Genomic DNA, 10566 nt, shown 5'->3' with positions numbered 1-10566 from the left:
ACAGAGGGAAAAAGACTTTTAAAAACCCAAACTGCCAGAATGTGTCTCTTGCAGAAACTCTGATAAATAATAGCCTTTTTAAAATTGCCTGTCAAGGATAAATACAAACTTTAAAACTCTTTTCCACATATAATAAAAGCCTTTAGCCATCTGAGTGAATAATCTGTTATTTGTAAATAGTGACTCTTGCACTGTACATCATTTATTACTAAAGTTTTAAAATGAAAATTATGAAATCTTTGGTTATGTCTGTCGATATGTCTATATGTATGTGTTACCTCTGGGTGGGATTGCCAGAATTAATTTGTCAAAGAGCTCTATTTATTGTCTTTAATGATCAAGCAACTATATAAAAATTCTCAAAAATGTAATAAAAACTAACCCAAATGTTTTTCAAGTCACAAGATATAAAATAATCTTTAGTAAATAAAAGTTTATTTTAAGATTGTTGGTTCAATAAATACAGTTATGTCTTCAGAGTTTGCATTAACTATAATGCAGAGAAACAATTTTTGTTCTACTGTGGCTTATTAGTCAAAGGGGATAATATTGTCTCTGCTGAAAAGTTTGTCAGAAATCAAAAAAGAAACAAGATAATGATTCATTGCTTTAATGTCTTAGGAAATCTTATGAGTTATGAAAATATGATTTCTAAGAAAAACAGATTAAATAGATGTAATAGATAAAAGTTTTTAGGTGAATTTTGAAAAACACTATTTTGCAAATGTCACCCTAGAAGACAACCTAGAGGAAATGAACATTTCTAGAAACATACATCCCAGCACAATGAATCAAGAAGAAACAGGTAATTTGAACAGATGAGTCACAAGAACTGAAACAGAATATGTAATTTAAAAAGACTCTGCAAACAAAAGTCCAGGACTGGATGGCTCTACTGGGGCAATCTACCAAAAACATACAAAGGAAATTATGCCAATCCTTCTCAAATTCTTCCAAAAGACTAAAGAGAAGAGAGCACTCCCAAAGTCATTTTATGAAGCCACCATGACCCTGATACCAAACCAAAGATATTACCAAAATAGGAAATTACAGACCAATATTTTTGATGAATATACATGAAAAAAATCATCAATAGATATTAGCAAACTGAATTATGAAGCCACCATGACCCTGATACCAAACCAAAGATATTACCAAAATAGGAAATTACAGACCAATATTTTTGATGAATATACATGAAAAAAATCATCAATAGATATTAGCAAACTGAATTTAACAGCACATAAAAAGGACCATACACTATTATCAGGTCGGATTCATCCTAGGATCACAAGGATGATTCAACTAAGCAATCCATCAGTGTGATATACCACATCAACAAAAGAAAAGACAAAAACCACATGATCATCTCAATAGAGGCAGAAAAATTAAATGATAAAATTCAACATCCATTCATGATAAAAATTCTCACCAAAATGGATGCACAGGGACTGTATCTCAGCATAATAAAAGCTTTTTTGTCTTTTTTTTTTTTTTTGGTCTTTTTTGCCATTTCTTGGGCCGTTCCTGCGGCATGTGGGGGTTCCCAGGCTAGGGGTCCAATCAGAGCCATAGCCGCTGGCCTACGCCAGAGCCACAGCAACGCAGGATCCCAGCCGAGTCTGCAACCTACACTACAGATCACGGCAATGCCGGATCCTTAACCCACTGAACAAGGCCAGGGATTGAATCTGAAACCTCATGGTTCCTGGTCGGATTCGTTAACCACTGAGCCACAACGGGAACTCCGAACAAGGTACTACTGTATAGCACAAGGACCCATATTCAATATCTCATAACCAATGATGGAAAAGAACCTGAAAAAGAACATGGGTGTGTGTGTACACATGTGTGGGTGTGTATATTTGACTGACTCATTTTGCTATACACTTGAAACTAACATAACTTTATCAATTAAATCAACTGTAATTCAATTAAAAGAGAGAGGAAGAGAGAAAAAAAAAACAAGTCTACTTAAAAGTGTCCTAAATCTCTTTGGTAATTTATATCTTTAGATTTTTGCCAAGTGAAATTAAATGATGGGAATTCTTTGACTATCTAACTCATTCCTAATAAGATAAATGGAAAAACATTAATTGCTAAACATGTCTAAGTTTATACCTACTTCTGGCCTCATTACAGAGAAACTAAATATGTTTGGATCCATTAGTGAATATATCCTGTGCTTTCAAATAGCATATATTTTTAAATATTATAAAATGTATTTGTAAGTCAAGCCACAAGATGTTAATATAGCCCACAATGGCTTCTTTCTTTTAATGAATAAAGAAGATTTTGAATATTAAGAATTCTAATTAATATATTAATATTCTAATTAATATATGTGATTAAAGCTACCAGATATAAAACAGAAAATGAATAAAGTTGGAAATAAGAAAAGGCATAAAATATAGAGATAATTTTGTTTAGGACAAAAAGTGATTTTGTTTAGTGTTTAGTTATTTCTAAATGGAGGAGATCCAGGGTCAAACTAAAATGGACATAGAAAATTATAAAATGTTTGTAAATAAAGGAATCTTTGGAAAGATATTTCACGTGTGGTAAAGACTGGACAAGAATGGAATGAATTTAATTAAGTAAATTAGTTTTAATATCAAAATCAGACTGGTACAAGATTGAAATTTGGTTTTCTCACTTTGTTAAAAAGACAAAGTTCTTTATTTTTCCCTATTGGTCTGCTCTAGATAATAAGAGACTCTGAAAAGTTTTTCTTTATTTTTAAGAATTTACCTGGAAAAAATATCTTATGTCCTATCAAAGTGATCCCCATGATACGTGTTGTTTGCCAGGTATTTGATTACTTAAGTAAGCCTAGTCCTAACAAGAATAAAAGAGCCAAGTTTTGCTTAAAATTACATAAGTTTTTATATTTGCCTATGAAGTCATCAATTATTATTTTGCTTAAATGGATGACTACAATTTGTTTCACAGTCACAAACCAGACTATTTTTAAATTTTCTTGATATTTTTGACAACAGTCCCAATCAAATTCTAGATGAGGTCTTTATGACTTGGAACTAACTGTGAGATATGAAATATTTTAGAGGATCCTTGAAATTTCTCAAAAATTTGTTTTTCTCTCCCTTATAAAAAAAGTGATATTAAACAAACATAAACATATTTGACATGTTAAATTACATGGGATATATTGTCAAATAAGCAGTAACATAAGGAAGCCTTCTTTTTGTTGGGCCTGTATAGATATGTATTATCAGTGTTCCCAGAAATTATATGAAATTCCTGGAAGTCATATATGTCCTGACATAACATGATGCCTGTCAGTAAAATTGAAGCTCATGCTTAAAGGACCAAACCTAGTATCAGGGAAATGCCCTAACCGACTTTCATGAAAAGGCAGAAATAACAGGATCTGGAAATTTTGTGACATATATGGATAAAGTCCATTCTGCTCCTGCAAAAAAAAAAAAAAAAAAAATTGACCTTTCTTTCCAGACTTTTGTTATTCTGATGTGCTTGTAATAAGGCCACAGTCTGCTCCTGAATCAGAGAAATTAAGATGGGTAAATAATAGCTTTAAATTAAACAAGCAGCCAGCAGCAGCTGCATTTTGGGAAACCAAGATAGTCACTTGGTTCTTCGCTTTCTGGCAAACTTTTTTTTTTCCCTTGTATTTCTTCACCCACAATAGTGCAGATAAGATGATTCAAATTGTAAATAGACATTGGAAGGATGAATTCTATAAAATTATGAAAATAGTTTACCTTCAATGTCTTATCTTTTGAGGTTATAACCCTGGTGAAAAAATATTTTTGTATTCAGAGATTTCAGACCTCCTTTCTCTGGAAATTTGGAGTACCTGGAAGTGAACTTCCTTCAACTGTCACTTAATATGAACTATCAAAGTGTTCTTGTTATTGATGCATGTTTTTTCAGAGGGATTGCTGCAAAGCTGAAGCCCTTATAGTGGTAAAGAAATTGTTAAAATAGAAATGTGTTTTCCCCTTAGGGTATACCATCCACAATCTCCAGTGATCAAGGCACTCACTTTTCCAGGAAAATCTTGTGAAAGTTAACAAAAAATTTACAAACTTCTAGGTATTATCACTATGTCAATGCCCCTCAACTCTTAGGCAACATTAACCGAACTAACATAAAAACTGGACTGAAAAAGAACAAGAGTTAATTACATGGGACTGAATGAACTCATGAATGGGATTATAGTTTTGTGAATTTTTGTCAAAAATACAACTGATTGTTTTAATTCTTGGTTTTCCAGGCATGTGGAAACTTTTAAAAAATATTTATAGCAATTAAGTGAATTATAAAACCAGGATGAAAAATCTTTTTTATCCTACCTAATCCTCCAGAATTCAGAAACTTGGTGAGTATTCTTATTTTCTTAGCAATATAGTTATTTGCATAAGTTCAATAAAAATCTGTTCTCCTTAGAACAGCACACAATTAGAAATACTGATTTCATCACCAACGTTTTGACTGGAATATCTTATTTGAAAGAGACATGCATAGATTCAGACATGACCAGACAGCTTGAAGGAACGAAGGTGGACTTTTTTTTGTCTTTTTGCCATTTCTAGGGCCACTCCCGCGGCATATGGAGGTTCCCAGGCTAGGGGTCGAATCTGAGCTATAGCCGCCAGCCTACGCCAGAGTCACAGCAATGCGGAATCCGAGCCAAGTATGCAACCTACACCACAGCTCACAGCAACACTGGATCCTTAACCCACTGAGCAAGGCCAGGGATCGAACCCGCAACCTCATAGTTTCTAGTTGGATTCGTTAACCACTGAGCCACAACAGGAACTCCCGAAACTAAGGTTGACATTATGGAGCCAGTAAAGCCCCTTGGAAAGAATATCCTTATCATCTTGTTTACAGGGTTGCCAGGGACCTTACCTGGTAAATAAGGAAGAACCCTTCCTGGCAGGTCCAGGAACCTCAGGATATTTTGGGAAATTCAAGAAGAGAGGAATTCACCAAAATCTGTAGGTGTTACTGGCAAGTCTTTGTCATAACATACTGGCTCTGAGAGGCTACTAAAAGTTCAGTCTGGGACTGCCTGCTGTAGAGCAATGGGATCGGTGTCTTGGGAGCACTGGGACTTAGGTTTGGTTAGATACTTGGCCCAGTCCTGTGCATTAAGGATATCTGGCGTTGCTGCAGATGCAGCTTAGGTCACAACTGCAGATCACATCTGATCCCTGGCCTGGGAACACCGTATGCCCTGGGGTGGCCAAAAGGAAAACAAAGTTCAATCTGAAGATTCTTTATTACAGATTCCAGCAAAACATGTTGACAAGTGCCTATATGATCCGTTGCTATTCTCAATGGACTTATGAAAATATTCAGCCAAGTTTATTTTGCATGAGTTCCCATTGTGGTTCAGCAGGTTAAGAACCCAACACACTGTCCGTGAGGATGTGAGTTCGATCCCTGGTCTTGCTCATTGGGTTAAGGATATGGTATTGTTGCAAGCTGTGGAGTAGGTTGCAGGTGCCGCTTGGATGAGGTGTTGCTATGGCTGCAGTGCAGGGTTATAGCTGCAGCACCAATTCAACCCCTAGCCCAGGAACTTCCATATACCACAGATGCAGCCAAAAAAAGGCGGAAAAAAGAAAAAAAAAAACTTACTTTGCAAATGAATTAGTATCAATTTGACTATCTTTGGCAGAAATAAGGGTGAGTTTAGTAAGAAAAGTATGATTCAAACTATAATACACACTTGTAGGTATTAAAATCTAATGTTATTATTTCTCTTGAGGTTTTGTTATTTGCCTGAAAATTAGACTGGTCACTTAGTTTTTATAGTTTTCTTCAATATCTGGCTACACCTCTCTAAACTAATGTTTCTAAGTTTTCCACCTTTCTGAAAAACTTGGAATCATCGAGAATTAAAATCACCCTTTTCCTGAGGTGCTGCAAACTGAAGCTCGACTGCTTGATACAAACTTCAGAGAAATGGCCGCAAGCTCAGATTTAAACAATTCTATAGCCTGTTGCTATGTGAACCACTTAGAATTTTATTTTTTTCTTTTTGTCTTTTCTGGGGCCACACCCACGGCATATGGAGGTTCCCAGGCTAAGGATCTAATTGGAACTGTAACTGCCAAGCTACACCAGAGCCACAGCAACTCGGGATCGGAGCCACATCTGCGACCTACACCACAGCTCATGGCAATGCTGGATCCTTAATCCACTTAGAGAGGCCAGGGATCGAATCCACAACCTCATGGTTCCTAGTTGGATTCGTTAACCTCTGAGCTACGATGGGAACTTCAGGATTTTTTAAAATTTTATTGAAATATAGTTGATTTACAATGTTGTGTTAATTTCTGCTGTACATCAAGGTGACTAAATTATACATTTTTTTTCTTTTTCGTATTCTTTTCCATTATGGTTTATCACAGGATATTGAATATAGTTTCCTGTGCTATACAGTAGGACCTAGTTGTTTATCACTCCTATACATTAATAGTTTGCCTCTGCTAGTCCCAAACTACTAATCATTCCCTCCCCCACCCCCCTTCCTTTCAGCAGCCACAAGTCTGTTTTCCACATATGTGGACCCATTCAGAAAATTTACATGCACATCAGATGACATCATCAGAAACATTTTGAACTGGGAAAGATCCTTTGACCCTCCATCTAGGAAACTTCTTGAATAACTGCACCCTGACTTAGAAAATGGTTTATAATCTGCTCCAATTATTAACCTTTGTTTTTATTTTGTTTGCATATAAATACCTTTCATCAAATTCCAGATTGTTGCACCTTAGTTGGAGCCCACCAGGCTCACCACCTCATGAAATGAAATATAACAGTTTAACCAAACTGCCCTCCTCTCAGAAACTGAGAAACTGGTTCAATGCAGTAGAGGGCCCTGCTAAAATGTTCTCTCTCTCTGCAGTCACCAGCTCTGCTTTTAGTATTTGAAATGTCTAGGAAAGTTTCAGTGGAGGGACTATTGGAGCCCAGAATAGGTTGACCCCAAATGTGCCTCAATGGCACATTGGATATTTTGAAATAAATCTATTTAAGAAATGGCCAAAGCAAGAGACATAGTCTGACCCTCCTTTCTTCTCCCTGAAGCAGGAAGTGAACCTCTCATGTGAAAGGAACACTTTCTTCACCTGAGAGTAAAAGGACACCCTTATCCCCAGAAACAGGGAATTCAGGCTGAGAAGTTTGTGTAAAGAAAACTTATTACCTCTTCAATTTACTACCCAATGCTCAGGCTCTGTTTGGGCTCTTTACTACTTGGGCAACCAAAACTTAAGTTTCTTTGTCCTGTCAATTCCTCACAAACTTAATCATTTCTTTGTCTAAAAGGATAACAGCTGCTGCTCTGGCCACTTCTTAGGTCTCATTTCTGTGGGACTTCTAATCCCATGAATTCAAATGTGTGGGTTTTTTTTTTTCCCTGTTAATCTGTCTTGTGTTAGTTTTATTATTAGTGTAGTCACAAGAACTCAAGATGACAGCAGGAGAAATTTCCCTCTCCCCAAAAGTACTATGATAGACTTCTTGTGACAAAAATAAATGAACAGTTGGCTTATAAACATCAAAACAAAAAAGATCGTGGTAATACACACACACACACACACACACACATATGTATTTAATATGAGTGCTTTCCTTTCCTCAAAGTACATCAAACATGCAATGACTTTCCAGACATAAAAGATCTAATACTTTAAAATGCATGATAAATATATTGAAGCTAGTGTGATTCGAAGAGGGAGTTGCTGCAAGATAAAATGGGGATTTATTTATTTATTTATTTATTTATTTATTTGTTTATTTGTTTGTTTGTTTTTTAGGGCCTCATATGGAGGTTCCCAGGCCAGGGGTCAAATCAGAGCTGTAGCTGCTGGCCTACACCACAGCCACAGCCACAGCCACACAGGATCCGAGCCGCATCTGTGACCTACAACACAGCTCATGGTAACACTGGATCCTTAACCCACCGAGCAAGGCCAAGGATAGAACCTGCATCCTTCATAGATGCTAGTCAGATTCGTTAACTGCTGAGCTAGGATGGACAGACACTCCAAAAAGGGGGACTTAAAACATCAACAGACCCAGTTGCCTCACCACAATCTTTATTGCCCCCAATAGCTGCACACTTATCGAGATAGTTGTCCTTATTGCTTACATATGTGCCCGGCCAAATTCCACAGACATGGTAATAAAACTGATGACTTTTGCTGTGTCCAGAGAGATGTCTTTTTCAGGGAAGCCTTATTTCCCATCCCTTTAATATGTGTTTCCTTGTCCTCAAGAACCCCAATGTTCTATATCCTAACTCCATCCCTTTTCACAAAGTTCACAGGAAATCCTTTCCAGCCTTTCCCATCATGAAAGTCTTCTAATCAATGGAAAGTGGGATGCTGGATCTCCAGAGTTCATGTGTTCCCAGTAGAGTGATTTCTAGATTACCCTCCAATAAGGTTTAGGAGGATCAAGGCTGTGACTGATAAACGATGCTGTTGGCCATCCTCTGGTAGCTGTTTACTACTTTCCAGCCTTGGATTACATATGAAAGACTTTCTACAGAGATTATATCCCTCTTGCTTTAATTTTCTTTATCCATTTTTTAAAGTTTTATTGAAGTGTAGTTGATTTACAATGTTGTGATAATTTCTGCTGCAAAACAAAGTGATTCTGTTACACATGTACACATACCTACTCTCTTTCAGATTCTTTTCCACATAGATTATCATAGAATATTGGGTAGAGTTCCTTGGATAAGAACCTGTCTGCACAAATTAGGCTCAGGAAAAGAGGGACTAAAAAAACATCTGATGGACTGAGGCCTTTCCTAGTTTGCATGTGCCATGAAAGTGTAAGAAACCCCCTTAAAATGAGGCTTTTTTTTTTGTCTTTTCACTTAAAAGGAAAAGTCTAGTGTATTTAACACAGACTTTTATTGCATGTTCTCTGGGTAGGTACTATCTTAAATGCTGTACGAATACCCTAGTTAATACCCATTACACTACAGTCTGATAATACTGGGGCCATTATTGAGCGTATTTTACAGGAAGGAATTAAAGATCACTGAGGCTAAGAAACTTAAGATCAAATAGCTACTAAGTGTTAGAGCTGGGTTTATTTGAACCCAACAAGCTTTCTTTCAGGGTCATTTTTTTTTTCAATATTACCAAAACTTGCTAATTTCCTTCTCTTTAGTATCTTTGTATTCAAAGTATCCAGTTGTCTGAGGCCTGAATGATTTTAATAAATAATTACCCATTGATTATGGCTATAGCCACAGACACCACAAGAAGAGCTTATGGAAGCAAGTGAATGTAAGACTTCAAGCACCCCATCCTTTGACCCACTATTCAATGTGTCTTTTGCATATTTACACACACCAGAGTCACAGAGACTTGGGGGAGAAGAAGGATGTTGTACTTTCCCATCTCACTCCACCCATGGTCACAAACACATGGGGGCAGATACACCGAAATCTGGTTGGAGACTTGGAAGAACAAAGAGCAAGTCAGAGCCCCCTCCCCTTCCTTTCTCATGCCTCATGTGTCCATGGAAATAAAGGACATACAAGCATTGGAAAAGAACCAGATATTACAGACAAACATCCACGGTCTCTCCCTCCTCTAAATCCCATTATCTTTGAATGGTCAGAAACAAACTTTATCAAGCCACCAGTTATTTACTAAATTTGAGTGTGAAGTCTCTACAAATATCATAAAGTCCTCATACTCAGAAATAGCTCTTTTTCTCTGGATTCTTCCTCTATAAAGCCTTACATTTGAATTGCAAGGGGAGGGCTGGAGAGACCCTGACACAAGGAAATTCTAGCACCAGGAGTAGCCTCTTCTTGGAACACCTGGGAATTGTCACAGATGAGGTCCCCTCCCTGCCAGCAGGTTAGCAAACTGTGCAAGTCAAAGTGGGGTTTGCCTTCAGCAGCAGCAACCAGATGCTCTGTTCCCAGGATCCTGAGCACAGAGGGAAGGGACTGAGTCCTTCCAGGAGGAGTGATGGTTGGTGTGAGCAGAGGGCAGCAGGAGGCAGGTGGCGAGAGGGTGAGCTTGTAGCAGGACAGTCAGGGGGCACAGGAACAAGGGAGGCAGTGGGGCAAATGTGGCGCCATCCTGCTTGGGGCAGTGACAAAGCAGATTGAAAATCAGAACACTTAGTTGGCATGCCTAGTACCTTACTGTTGAAGAGATGGTGGCTGAAATCCAACTCTTCTATCTTCCAGGATTTTTTTTTCCTTATTTTTTTTTTTTTAATTTCATGCTGTTCTTTCGTTTCTGTATACACCTCACTTGCAGATTCCTGTTGGCTCTTGTTTTGTTGACAAAACCACTCCTTCATTTGACTGTGAAGGTCTCCCAAGTGGCCTCAAAGCCCATATGTGGCTTCTCCTCCTCCATTGAGCATACTTTAAGGGCAATCAAGATCACACATAATCCCTTGCAAATGGACCTCCCAATATTTAAACTTCTCCCTGAGGGGACACTACTGGCCTGTTCTCAGACCCTGCCATCTAGTGGATCTTTCTAATACTGGTACTTTCCTTATATTTCTTACCACAGA

The sequence above is a fragment of the Phacochoerus africanus genome, chromosome 5, assembly GCF_016906955.1.
Source record: "Phacochoerus africanus isolate WHEZ1 chromosome 5, ROS_Pafr_v1, whole genome shotgun sequence".
Classification (NCBI taxonomy): Eukaryota; Metazoa; Chordata; class Mammalia; order Artiodactyla; family Suidae; genus Phacochoerus; species Phacochoerus africanus.
This window is presented reverse-complemented; position numbering follows the sequence as displayed.